Here is a 15,037-nt window from a genome sequence, read left to right on the forward strand (position 1 = left end):
ATGAGAGAGAGAGAGAGAGAGAGAGAGAGCGCGCGCTTAAGGTCCTTTTTGGATTGCCACAAAAAAAAAACTTTCACACGAAATTTTTTCTTACAGCTCCGCTTTCAACGTAAAATTTGGTTTATGTTGTAAAAATGAACATAAAACAAATTTTATGTCCAATTTTACGTCGAAAGAAACGGAGCCTACACAAATTTTTTCTTCCCACAATTTAGAGGGAAATAATTTGATTATTGATAATTTAGGGGGATGTCATCATAAATTGATGGTCCCTGTCAATATAAATCGAATAGTGTTGTTTTAAGTTACCTTTTTTCTTGTTTTAAAAAAATAAGAAATTTTAGTGACACTTCTCCTTTCCAAATTTTAGAAACAAGCATGTTTGAGTGTGGAAAAACCCAAAATGATGAATTTTTTTTATAAAAGCATAAATTTTAAAAGTTAGATACGACAGATCTAAGCTTAGTTATTTATTACGCTTAAAACAACAACACTACCTTGCACACAAGAGTTTTCAACATCATATTGTTACCGATTGTTGATGAAAGGGCTAACTTGCACAAAGCCCAGGTCTAGTTTTAAACCAATACGATACATTAAATGGTCGAGTTAAGAGTTTTTTCGAAGCTCACAGTCTAACGTATAAAGATTCGAGTATTCTTGTCACCAAATAATTTTGGATAAATCTGAGATTCAACAAAGCAATATATGTTATTTTATGTCTTGTTAAAACTATCTCAATCATCCAGGGGGCACACATGTAAACTGATAATTTATGATATTGGTCAACGAAAAGATTAGAATGGTCATTGCACAAAACTCACATTAACTTAACAACCCTATTTGCTTGAACATATAACAAAACTGGGCAATAGCTTGCTAAGAAAAGATAACAGCACTACGATGTTTTGATATTTCCACAAAAGCAGCTTTTTTTTTATATTTAAAGTGGCACACATGTAAACTGATAATCTATAATATTGGTCGACGAAAATGAGTAGAATGGTCACTGCACAAAACTCACATTAATATAATAATCCTAATTGCTTGAACATGTAACAAAAATGGGCAATTGCTTGCTAAGAAATGATATCAGCACTACCATGTTTTGATAATTCCACTAAAGCATCTTGTCTTTTAATATTTAAAGAGCTGTCAAAAGGTTATTACAGTTCCCAGAAGAAAATTTAAAAGAAAAGACAAGCTGGGAAAGTACAACTATTAAAACATGGTTGTGGTTATATCATTTCCCTTGCTAAAATGTGACAAAAATGTGACAGGTGGTCCTTACCACTGGCAAATGTAAAAACATCAGCGATTATTTTAGGGATTTTTGCTGATACTACATGGCAAAATAATTGCTTATTAGTCCCTAAGAAAAGCATATTAGCTGAACAGTCCTACTTTTAGAAAATATTTGCTAAAAGGTCCCTAAAACTCACGAACTTCATTTTTCTCCTTTAAAAATTTTAAAATGGCAATTTTACACCCCCCGCCCCAATTAGTTTTAGCATTTTTTGATTTCCCTTCCAATTTTTTTGGAAAAAAACTAGGAAATAAGCAACAATATTATCTCTTCCAATATTGACTTTCCCTTTGACCTTCTCCCTTCTTCTTCTTCTTCTTCTTCTTCTTCTTAGATTAGAAGCCAAACCCTAGTTCTTATTCCCAAAACAAAGCGAAAACCCTACCGTAATACAAAATGCCTTCTACTTAGGCCCCGTTGGATTGTAGGAATTTTATTGGAAAAGTTTGGAAAGGTAAAAAAATCTAAAATTTCTTATTTCTTACACATAAAAAAAGATAAGGTAAACCAACCCTATTCAATTTTTCAGTTAGGGACCTTTGGTTTATGATGTTATCCCTCTAAATTAATCAGACATAATTCCTCAATGGAAAAAAATTTCAATAGAAATAATTTTCCATCAGAGATATTTTCTTGCAATCCAACCAAGATAGGAATTTCTTAGAAAAGTTAGAAACAAAAAATATTCCTATAATTTCTTACTTTATTTTTCGATAAAGAAAAGATATCTCAAACTGACCCTATTTAATTTATTTTAGAGGGATTTTAAATTTGTTTAATTCCTAAAATGATTTTTTTAACGTTTTTTTAACGAGAATATTGGAAGAGATAATATTGTTGCTTATTTTCTAGTTTTTTTTCCAAAAATATTGGAAGGGAAATCAAAAAATGCTAAAACTGATTAAATGGGTTGGGGGGTAAATTTGTCATTTTAAAAAATTTAACCGAGAAAAATGAAGTTCGTGAGTTTTAGAGACCTTTTAGCAAATATTTTCTAAAAGTAGGACTGCTCAGCTAATATGCTATTCTGAGGGACTAATAAGCAATTATTTTGTCATGTAGGGACTAATCAGCAAAAATCCCATTATTTTAAGCTAATTTGTGGTGGTCAATAAGGATGATAAGAAACGAATGAATGCTCTCTTCAATTGACAGTTCTTTAAAAATGGAAATTCTATCTAAGTAATCACAACTGACATGTCTCATGGATAACTACAACAGTTACACGTGGGATATGGATAAATCCAATCCAATACTGACCATTGTTCGCAAAACTCCGTTTTAAACGGCGTTTTTTTTTTTCCAAAAAACAAAAGGTATTTTATTAGTGTGCCATTTAAAACTTTTACTACGAATAAAACTCCATTTTTTTAAGCCAAATGTTTTAAACACATTTTAAAGGCGTTTTAAACTTTTTAAACATATTTTTTGGGCCAACTTTCTTATTTGACCCCACCATATTTTGTAAATGACAAAATTCTTAACTCATTTTCTTGTGTTTCCGTTTTTTTACTTCCTTTTTTTTAACCAATGCGTATAAAACTCGAAATTTTATCTTTCCTATTTTTTTGCCGAATCACGTTTTACTGACAATTGTTGTGGTAACTAGATTACTATTATGAAAATACAAAGTGAGGGTATGGCAACCCAAGAGCGGGGTAAATTGGGTCTTAAAAACTTTTGCCAGAAATAATGTGGAATTCAAACTTAATGGCAAATCAAACAACAATCCACAAATCTATCTATCTATATATATAAAGCTGAATGTGGTAAGCTGGGTGGCACCACGTGGCACCCCCACTGCATTCCGAAATTTAAAAACTCTTTAAGGGGATGTTGCACACCCTTTTACACTTTTGAAATTCCAAAAGTTCTTTAAGAGTAGCTAAACAAAAATAGGAAAATGAAACGCCTTTTCACACGTATTCCTCTATCACACGAAACCTTAGTAAAGTATCTTTTTCCAATAAACATTTAACGCAAAAAAGTTTTCCAATAAAGAGGCCCAAAAAAATAGGAACTTTTCTGATTTGATTTCATCTAAATTGCAAAATACGCATTTAACGCAATAAAGTTTTCCAAAAAATATTTAACGCAATAAAATTTCCCAATAAAGAATCCCATAAAAATAGGAACATTTCTAAATTGATTTGTACAAATCCGTAAGATCATAATTTTTTCTTCGCCCCGTGCATCGCACAAGACTGCAACTAGCTAAAGATAGAACCATTGTACAAACAAGAATAGAGAGAACAGATAGAAAGTGTGCGCCGAGATCTGCTTAGTTCTTCGAACTTGGTAGTTTTTACTAAAATGCCACTCAAACGACTAGTTTTCACCCTAGCCTATATATATGTTCCTTAACCCTCTAAACATAATTCTAACACTCATAAACTCAATTGGAAAGCCATTTGGAGTTAGAAAACCCTTTGGAGCCTATATGAATCAATATCAAGTGAATTGGACATAGGATTTATTTGTACAACGACGCTATTATTGAAAAAAATAGCTCGTAGTTCTATTAAATTCGGCGGAAGAACAACAATATTTGAAAGATGTCGCTATGGATCTTCGGAAATTCGGCGGAATGCTGACGCCCAGTGTGAGCTACCTAAGAATTTCTCTACTTTCTCTCTTCTAAAGTAAAGAAATTAGGGTTTTCTGGAAATCAGGAAAAGGTTTTGAACTGAAAAACCAGAAGAGAAATATCCAGAAGTTAAAAATCTAAACCAGAGAGAAGTTAAAATCTGATTTACGCTTACGCGCCCTCTATTTATAGAATTTGGGGGGGTATTTTTGTAAATTTCCACTCAAATTTTGCAAATTGCGAAATTGGAAAATCCAATTTCACAATTTACGAAATTTGGAGTCCCATCAGTGCCATGTCGGTTGTATGGGGAAATGTGATTTCCCGTCTTTTGTGTTTTTTCGAAAACTGTGATTTTTCATCTCTTTTGGGGAATTTCGGCTGACCATAACTCCTCCGATTGGACTCCGAATCGCGCGCGGTCAAATCCGTTGGATTTCTCGTTCCGGGGATATTCTAATGAATCTAATATCGTTAGCTTTTAGGACACGAAGTATTTTTGGGTAAAAACGGATGTTTTTTACTCAAAATTAACTTCTCGGCTGACATGCCATGTGATAACGGGCTTTTTGGTTCTGCCGTAAAAGGCGGGTGATGCGTAAAGACATGCTTTTGTTGCATCTCTGAGTTAAAATCATTTTCGAAAAGTATTTTCCTGTTTCAATAACCTAAAGAGAGATTGAGAGAAAAGGAACCGGTGCTCTAGGACTCGACATGAGATTCTTCCTCGCGACAACCTACCATTAGTTCCACCTTGACAAAATTGGGTGTCTACAACTATTTACAAATTAGTTTGGGGAGATGATCCCCCACCCCACCCCCGCGCGTAGGATTATGTGCCCCCCTTTTAACATGAATTGTTGGTAGACTTTAATTTGATCTAAAAGTATATAACAAATTGGTTGTTCTCAAAGTAGTTGTCATGTACAAAAACGACCATGACTCGGTGCATCTCCATTACCATGCTCCATTCATGTATAGGAGTCCCTGAAGTTGAGGCTTTCCCAGTGCAAAGGCAGGTTGAACAACCTCTACCTGTCAAAGAAATGCAGATAATGGAGAGAGATTAGATTAGTGACAAACCCAACAAATGATGGTGAAAAACCCTTTTTTTTAAAGTTAGTGAAAAAAAATTTCTTTCTTTGAACTTTTACATCTTCATCAAATATGCAAGCATATATGTTTAAGTTTTAGAAATTGAAATACAGAGTCTTCACATGCCCATTCATCCAAGTTAACAGAAAGGTATATAACTATCTTTATCCGTTTGTTAACCAAAAAGTACTTGTAGAAATGGCTGAATTCAGCTGACAAATAAATTTCCGGAGCTGAACTAGCAGGTTCAATGGCTATATTGAGTAGGAAACTGATTTTTCATTTGAATTTTTATACCATTATCAGTTAACTATGCTCAGGGCCCCTTTCCAATCCGTGAACATGGTCACACGCATTCAAAGAGGGATTCCATTTAGTATTCAATATGGCAAAATGATATAGCAACCACCTTTTTTAGTGTTCATCATGAGAAGCTAAAACTAAAAATGCGGAGAAAACAGCAAAGTAGTTATTCATATACACAGATTACATGTCCTATAAAGACTGCTAATCACAACTCAATTAACTTGAAAGAGGGGCTGATCGATTGCCTCATGGCATCCAACACCAGTTGGGTCATTCAAAAGCTGGGCGACTTGGAGCCAAATTCCCATGTGTGGTGTGAACTTCTATAATGAGTTCCTCATGAGATATGTATAAGGGTTCAACTGCTTACTTAGGCAAACAAGAAGAAGGGTCTGACTTTGAAATCACTTGCTACAGAAGCATGGATCCCATTTGAATCTAAGAAAGTACTGCAATGTGCAACTGGGAAACATGTATGTATAGCAAAAAAAAAATGCAGCTGGGATACATTTATACAACAAACAATAACCCTTAAGAAAGTAGCGCAATGTGCTGAACCATGCCTTTTTTGTATCCAAGTACTGCAATGAAATTGAGAGAATATTCAGTCATACGTTGACATATCTAGACAGATTCTTGTATACAGGGAGTATTTAATTAATATGCCAAGCTTAACAAGTGCAGGCTAGGCTCAGTGACCCTGCTTTCCAAATTCTTCTTCCAACGTTCAGTGAAGAAAGCACATAACATGTAAATAAAAGTCAATTGATCTTTAAATTAAACAAATGAAGAACAAAACATTCATCAATATCAGAACTAGGGGTGCAAATTTGGCCCTGTCAGCCGTGACCCGCCCTGAACCCGAACAGTGTCAGGGCTGGATTTTCCAACCCCGAGGGCGGGTCAGGGTTCATTTTTTTAGACCCTGACTCAGGTCGGGTCAGGTTCTGGGTTAATGCCTCGGGCACCCTGACCCGACCCGACCCTGAGTTTTCTATTATAGAATTGAACCATCTATGCATGTTTCTTTTGCTAATGTTTTCTATTATCTTGGATTGATGTTTCTTTAGATTATTATTATTAATTGTCTCCGTTGCCCGTCATGTTGTTGAATTCATATTTTCTTATTTTGTTCCCTTTCTCTGTTTATTGATCATTTTGTTCTATATGATAAGTGGTTGCTTTATTTTTGGCACTCTTAATAAGTTAACAGGTATGTGCACTAGGGTCAATTAGGGCCGGCCCGGCCCTGCCCAATCAGGGCCAATCAGGGCGGGCCTGGGCCAGCACTGAGCCCTGGAGGGCGGGCCATGGATTGAGGTTCTTCAGCCCTAACTCAGGGTCAAGGCGGGTCAGGACCGAGATAATGGGATCCAGGGTTGGGCTAGGGTTTTGAAAAACTCGACCCTATTGCAGCCCTAATCAGAACTATGCATGTTGATTGGTAGGACTTTTTATGTGATTTTGCAAAAAAGAAGCCATGCCGGTTAGGTTGGTGGGCGTTGGCTTAGAAGTTAGATCCATTTCCGTTTCTCTTTATCATTAAGCTCTTTAATCACATTGAAGTGTTCCACATCGATAGTCACAAGATTAGCATATGCATCTTGTCTCTCCTCTGCTGTCAACTCTTCTAAGTTGAAGACAAAATTTCAAACTTCTTGTTTTGGAAGACCTTGCATTGCTTGCATGGTCTGTAAGCATAGGTTTCAATATCAGTACCATATATAACACATATTTATTAGAAAATTCATTACGATCCTTATTCAAATATCCAAACCGTTCACTTAATGGGGTCCAATATTAATAGGCCTTTCCCCAAAAACCATCTCCATATAATGATCCTAACTCCCCGATCGGAAGGTTTGGATCATCCTATGGGGTTGATTTTATGGGAAAGGCTTATTTACACTGGTACCCAAAAAAAATAACAGTTTGGATCTTCGAATCAAGTGGGCTGAAGTGATTTTTTTTATGAATACACTTTTTATGATGATCCTAACTCTCCTATCTGTAAAGTCTGATCGGAGTTGATTTTATGGGCTCAATTGATTTTATGGGTCTTGGTTGATTTTATTTTATTTTTGAAAATGTGGGTCTTGCTTGAGTTCATTTTAAGTGTTTGGTTATATGTAGGATCAATTCTTGTCAGTTTTCTTGGGTTTGTTACAATCTTTAGGGTTTTGGTTTGGACTAGAGGAATCAATTTCCTTTTCGTGTCTTCGCTTAGACGGATGGTGTGATTTTTGTGTGGATTAATCATTGTTGAAGTTGCAATTGTATCTTGATTAAGGATATAGAAAGGAATATAAATCAATTGTATTTGACAGTCTTTCTTTGTAATGGATGCACTTGAATCAATTCGGAGTTACACGGAACAGGATTTGGAGGAGAATTCAGACATGAAGGGTTGAAGAAGAGGAAGATAGGGAGATTGTTGGTAATAGGAAGCTCGGGTTAAGCAACTCTAGAAAGCGCAACATTCCAGAAGAAAACGAAGAATGGGAAGATGGTGGAAAAAGAAAGAGTGTCGGGGACAAAAATGACATTAGGAAAAAGTTAGGGGGCTCAAGCAGAGGGGCCAGTGGGGACGAGGAATCATTTTCGAAGATAATGAAGAAAACCCATGAGGGGAAGAGTGTGAAGATATTGAGTAGTGTGTATCAGGATAGAGAATCGGAAATTAGTAGAAAGGGCAGGGATGTTGTAAGGAGTGAAGTATATTGTTTAGCTGATGAAAATGAGAGGAACTCTCTGAGGAAATCGAGCACAAAGACGTCCTCTCAAGAGGCTTCTCAGAGCAAAATTAGAAGCAAGGCGGATAATCCCCATGATGGGTCATTTGAACATGCGCGGGATAGGGATTCGAGGTATTCAGGAAGGATGGAAAGTGGTAGAGATAAAGGTCTTGGAAGTCGTGAACGGGAAAGGAATCCGAGGAGAAGATGGGATGAATCTGAATCTGTCAGAAAGGCCGATGATGGTGGTTATTTGGATCATAAGCATGCGTCTTCTAGAGAGAGAAATGTTGATGCAAGAATTGAATCACAAGAGAGTAAAAGGAGGGCTTTAGATTCAAACATTGATAAGGGTGTTAGATCAAGAAACAAGAGAGAAGGGTTGATGGAGAGAGGAGTAAAAGTAGAGGCATGTCAGAGGCACAAGAAGAAAGATCAGAAGGTGTTAGAGACAATAGGCAGATGAGTGTCAGAGAGAAAATGGTGAAGGATGTTGAGTCTAGCGCCCATAGGCTGAGCTCCAGAGCCCATGGAGAGAAAACTGAGAAGAACAGACAGCAACGAGACCTTGCTCATAGTGGCCGTGATGAAGCGGAAAGTCGAGAGAGGTTAGATAATACAAATAGAAGTGGTAGGGAAGTGAGGCGCACTAAAAGGTCACGAAGCCCGGAGAGAATTGAGAGACATCGTCAAGAGTCGGATGAAATTGATCGAGGTTTCTCTCAATCTGACAATGAAAGAAGTATTATCCACAAAGGGAGGCAAAGTGAAAAAGAAGCTTACGGAAATGATAGATCCAAAGGCAGAGATAGGGATTGGGGAGGTTCTAAAGATAGTTGGAGGAAGAGGCAGCAGAGCAGGAATGATAAAGAGGCAAAAGATGGGGATGGTGATTTTGACTATAAAAAGGAATGGGACTCACAGAGGCGTGAACGGGATAGAATGGATAATGAGAAGCTTCATGGTAGACCTTCTTATAGAAAAGACAGAACCAGGACTGAAGGCATGAAAACCTCGAGTGTTGGAACTAAAAATGAGTATTCGGATGTGATAGAGATCAGGCCCAAGTCTCTCGATTATGAGAGAGAGGAGTCTGGATCCATGTTTTCTAGGCATACTAGTGAAGGCCAGACTTCTAGTAGGGGTTCACTGCTCCATTTGGAAATAACCAGGGACCGGGGTCTTTCAATACGAGCATTCTTCAAGGAAGAAAAGGAGGCAGGAGAGGAAGACGAGGAGGGGTTCAGGGGAGGGACGGGCAACATGTAATCCCAGTGCCTATGGTGGGACCTCCCTTTGGTCACTTGAGCTTGCCACCTGGACCCATGCTGCCCATTGGCCCAAACATGTCCGCAGCTCCAGGCCCACCAATTATACCGATTTTCATTCCTCCATCTCCAGGGCCAATTGTTTGGCCTGGACCTCGAGGTTTTGATATGAATGCGTTGGCTGCCCCACCTGGACTTTCTCCCATACCACCACCACGATTGTCAGGACCGCGATTCCTTCCTAATATGGGGACTGGCCCAAACCATGCAATGTATTTTAATCAATTTGGCCCTGGAAGAGGAGTATCTACTGGCATAACTGGTCCTGGATTTAATATAATAGGACCAATTGGACGTGGAGTACCTCATGATAATGCTCCAATGGGTTGGGGTCCACCTAGGATTAGTGCTCCCCCTGGTAAAGCTCCTTCAAGGGGAGAGCAAAATGACTACTCCCAAAATTTTGTGGATACTGGTATGCGACCACAGAATTTCATCAGGGGGCTAGAACTTACCAGTGTTGTGGAGGATTACCCAAAGCTGAGGGAACTTATTCAGAGGAAAGATGAAATTGTGGCCAAATCTTCATCCCCACCCATGTATTACAAGTGCGACCTGCGTGAGCATGTGTTGTCCCCTGAATTTTTTGGCACCAAGTTCGATGTCATTCTTGTCGATCCCCCATGGGAGGAATATGTCCATCGGGTTCTCTCAGGTTCTGGAGTACTGGACACTAGAAGAAATACAAAATCTAAAAATTGAGGTACACCATTTACTTGTCCTAAGTTTCTTCACTTCAGTGTTGGCGTATATGATATGGCTTTTGGATGTCTTTATTTTCTCTCAAATCTATTTACATAATTACATATGCAAATTTGCTGTCCATTCATATTATTTTATAACCTTGTGCTTTTCTCTGAAGCCTTAACCCTGCTCTTACCATGTTTTCAGGCAATTGCTGACACTCCTTCATTTATCTTCCTTTGGGTTGGTGATGGCGTGGGTCTTGAGCAGGGACGCCTTTGCCTAAAGAAGGTGTGTTAGTTGAGTTTTACAGGAATTACTATTTCACTTACATCTGAATTGAGTATTGATCTTGATTACCACAGCTAAGAGAGGACCCTATAGAAAATATCTGATAGCATTAATATGATAACATCTCTTAACATCTCTCAACTTCATTGCATTGCTTTGGAATTTATTCATTTATTTATTTATTTATTTTTGGAAAATGAATTGCTTTGAACTTTATGCTCACACAGAATACAGACAAAAAAAAAACTTCATTGCATTGCCCCCTGCTGGAATGCAGTAATGTTTTCAACTGTAATAGACCCTTTCATTCCCTCTTATGTGCTTCTTTTTTGTCTGTATGGTATTTTTTTCTCATTGGTAATTTTGTGGGGATTTCGGAGATGTGAGGATATATGTTGGGTGAAGACAAACAGGTTGAATGCGACTCCAGGACCGCGTCATGATTTGCATACTCTTTTTCAGCCCTCTAAGGTAGGTTATAATTGCATTAATATTTTCTGTTTGGTGGATATATCTTCATTTTTTGTTTTATGGATAAATATCTTGTTATAATTTGTGTCCTCATTCTGTGGAGTAGGAACACTGCTTGATGAGCATAAAAGGAACTGTTCGCCGTGGCACTGATGGTCATATTATCCATGCCAACATTGACCCGGACATAATTATTGCCGAAGAACCTCCTAACGGTTAGCATTCATGATTCCAAATTTGCCACCTACAAACGTTTTCTGGCCTTCAAATCAAGAATCTGTATGCATTTCTTAAGTGGTTTATATTTCTTATGCCATTGTCTGCACAACCATGGAATAAGGTTTGCTCCTATTCATAGGGATTCAGTCCATATCCCATTCCAAAATTTGATTAATCGAAACAATAGGGACTTTTTCGGAGATTGGATGCAGTACCAATTCACCTATGATTTCGCTGGCACTTTGAATTTATTACCGACACACGTGTCATGTCGTGTCCACACCCGTCGACACTCCTTTAGACACATTTAAATGTGATGCTAGAAGTGTTAGACTTAATATGGGAGTGTGGACACGTTTTTGTACCGTGCCAAGTGTGACATTCTATTTTATTATAGAATATTGTATATACTTCTTTTATTATTAACTCTTCTTTTATTATAAACTCTTTTTCGGCTCTTCTTTAACTAATATTTGTTGTTATATCCATCCCATCCCACTTCCCCCCCCCCCCCCCCCCCCCCTAAACCTAAAACTCTAAACAAACTCTTACTCCAATCGGACCAATACAATGTTCATTATATCATATTGGTCTCCCTTACTCGCTGTATATTGGAGACGAAAGAGAACTAGATTAAATTGATGAATGTGTTGTTGTTTGATTATCTCATGTTTGTTTTAGATTATAGTTGAGATTTATTAATTTGTTAAATGATTATCATATTTATATTGTTACAAATTATACAGTAATTGGTAATTTATATGTATGTACGTTTCACCTTTTTTAGATTTTTAGATATCGTCATGCCGGACAGCTCGTATCCATGTCAAAACTTGACATACGAATCCATTTCCACAAATTATGATTATATCTACTTTCTATTTTAGCTGTATCCCCGTTTCTAAATTTTGGGGGTTTGCCGTGTCCGTGTCAATACGCGACACTCATGTCTGTACCATATCCACAAATAATAGCAATTCACCCTCTCAAGAGGAGAGAAGGATGAATTCTTCCCTCTGTTCGTGTAGTCTATGCATGAATATCCATTAATGTGATGTGTTTCATGCGTGGAGCCAACCATGTCTCTGAATCCTTTTGCATGATGTATTCTCATTTTCTCTCATTCCTAGGAGGGCTAATGAATTGGCTGATCGCTCGGCCAAAATGCCAAATCAGAAGCATCAAGTGTCTCATGTGTATGGGGCAATTTTTACACCCCACCCCACCTCCCTTCCCTCCCCCCCCCCCCCCCCCCCCCCCTCCCCCCCAAGTGTGCGCGTGCTCCGTCGAAGTGCTTTTGTAATTCTTTATCCTTAATTAAATCGGTATCTATTTCAAAAAAAAAAGGTATTAGGGATGTCAACAGGTTGGACCCATTGGCTAATCAGATCTACAATTTATCTTGTAGTCACACCATCACCAGTTTCCGACTCTCCAATTTAGCTTGGAAACTTGAAGACATCACCGCTGAAATACAGGACTTGGTTCGTGTTATTTGCCCCAAAATACAACATATGAGAAGGTCGGCCAATGAAATGGCTGACTGACTTGCGAAGGATGGGGTTGATCTACGTTCCGTGGCTGTGGTGCTTAATACCCATCACGATGGTGTCGGGTAGCCTCTTGATTTTTGCATGATAACACCTTGGGATTTTAGGCTTTATGTATCCTAGGCTTTTGATATTTTACTTGTACTCTGATCGCAGGCGATCATGTTCTATTTCTCTTTTGGGTCAACTTGTCCCCTCCGAGTTGTAACTTGATTTTTCTGGTGAATGGAATGTTTACTGTTACCTTTCAAAAAAACAAGGGCAAATCTGACTTTTTCCTGTCCATCGATGCATCTAGTTTATGTTGCCCAGAACTGCACATACATGTGTTCAGGACCACATCCTTGGAGCCATCTGAATATTTCTTGTTGGTTGGATTTTACTATATGTGCATGTATGTGTTCTTTTTAATGATCTCTTTATTTCTGTGCATCACTTGTGGGTATCCCCTTTTGCTAGAGACATGGATGCATGTCCTTGCATGCTTTCTATCTGTTTGCATACATGGACATATGTACTTTCAAGGGACCATAGATTAAAAACACAAGTGGGAAACCATAATGCCGGGCAGACTAGGTGGGTCAGGCTCTGCGAACCCGCGGTGTTGCTGGCTCTTTATGGGCAATCAGCTGGCCAAGTGGCCCGAACTGGAAATTGGCTAGCCATATTATAGTCATAATAAAAGTGAAAGAGCTCAGATTACCGGTATGAGTCATTTATTTTTTTACTCATTATTTTAACAAGTACTTGACCAATTTTTTCCTACAAATCCTTAATTATAAGATGCGACTATTTGTTGCCACCGAGAATTTAGGTTATCAGCTTTAAACCTCAGCTCCTTAAGTCTTCGTCAAAGGCAAACGTCATTTTGCTCTAGAAAATAGAAAAAATTGATTCTCAGACATGAGCTTGCATAACATGATTCCATTAATAATAAAAAAATGCATTCTGATATTCTTGATTCCAGAGGTTGATGAATGCAACTACTTTTTAAAAAAATGCTACTACAATAAATTCAGGAAATGATATTTCCACCCCCTAAGGTCTCATCATTTCCATCCACAGTTTTCAGGGAAAGACTTGAAGAAAAAATTTCAGGAAAAAGACAAACAAAAGGGGCTGGAAGTGATAGAAAAGGGGGTGTAAAAAAATCTTCTTCTGACAAACACATGAAAAAGTTAGAAGGGATTTACTAGGGACCATCGGAGAAGGCATTTTGCCAAAAATAGCCTTTAAACAAATCTAGAATCATGATTTCGCCTGTACTTTTTAATGTCTTAGTGTTCCTCATGTGAAATTGATTGTTGTGTTCGTAAGAAAAGGTAGAACCTGAATGTATGTTGTCTATTCCATCAAAATGGAGGGCACTCCACAGATCACTATTTTGAAGAACTGGCCTACTTAAGCCTAAGGCTTCATAACATGATAGTGCACACTGTGAAAGCAGTTTTTCTTGTCTTCAATGTTCCTTTGTATTCTAGTTTAGAGGTGTTTATAACTTAATTATTTTAGTTAGGTGTTTAAATGCAATTTGTGTTACCTAATTGGCTAGAGTGGTCTGAGAATTGTCTTCTGCCAAACTTTCCAATTGTTTAAACAGTGGTTCTGAATCTCGCTATTTCTCTCCCCTTTTCTCAATTTTTTTTCACGGTGCTGCATCAATTTGGTATCAGAGCCAAAGATCAAAGACTTAAAAAAATTGGCCTTCGAAGATCGAGCCTCAATCTCAGAAATACAGGTTCGTTGTAAACCCTTTTTTTTTTTTATTATTTTCAGCCAAGATTCTCACCCAAAATCAGTCCCTACTAACCGATCCTAACCCATCCATGATCAATCTCCTTTCTCACGCCCCTTCTTTGTTTTCACAGAACTACCCCACTTCATCTTTCATTCATAAACCCCATCTAATCAGTCCCAAGAAAATCCATACGAGTTCATGGATGGTAGGGACCACCAGTTCACTTGTTGAAGTAGCCTTCATCAAATCATATATATCTGTTTGGAAGTACAGTTACATAAGAAGGTAAAGGGTGAAATAACGTACACAGAAAGTTAGAAAGTTACTTTTTTCTTGTAGAAGATAAAGTAGCAGATATGGCAAAGTATGTATAAAGTTACTTTATCTTTTCCTTTTTATTTGGGTACGTTAAAAATACAGGGAAGAGTTTCATTGTGTACGTGTGATTAAAATAAAATAAAGGGAGGCTTCCCATGTGGGTCCAGCAATAAATTACCATTCTTTATGAGAGAAGAACAGATAAGTTGCTAGACCTGTCATTTAGAAAGTGGAAGTACCAACAGTAACTTGCCTTGCAAGTTACCATCTCCGCTACTAAAGAACGAAAGTAAAAACAGGCTATTTTCCAGCCCAAAGTTTGTCACGTGAGTGAAAGTGAAAAAAAGAAACAGGGCCTATTATTACCACCCCCTTCTTCCCCTAGGCACCCCACTTACAATATTTGTAC

The 15,037-nt window shown here is 37.8% G+C and overlaps 1 pseudogene across 1 annotated transcript; it reads left to right on the plus strand.

Annotated features, from left to right (window-relative positions):
* The first annotated feature begins 7,540 nt into the window (after nucleotides 1-7,540).
* On the plus strand, nucleotides 7,541-11,164 carry LOC143859096 (N6-adenosine-methyltransferase non-catalytic subunit MTB-like; annotated as a pseudogene). Its single transcript, XR_013239149.1, has 3 exons — nucleotides 7,541-10,060; nucleotides 10,249-10,803; nucleotides 10,910-11,164. The product of XR_013239149.1 is annotated as a N6-adenosine-methyltransferase non-catalytic subunit MTB-like (transcript).
* Nucleotides 11,165-15,037: the final 3,873 nt, after the last annotated feature.

The sequence above is a fragment of the Tasmannia lanceolata genome, unplaced genomic scaffold (assembly GCF_043159265.1).
Source record: "Tasmannia lanceolata isolate RefF3 unplaced genomic scaffold, GAP_Taslan_0.1 ptg000029l, whole genome shotgun sequence".
In the NCBI taxonomy this organism is placed as follows: Eukaryota; Viridiplantae; Streptophyta; class Magnoliopsida; order Canellales; family Winteraceae; genus Tasmannia; species Tasmannia lanceolata.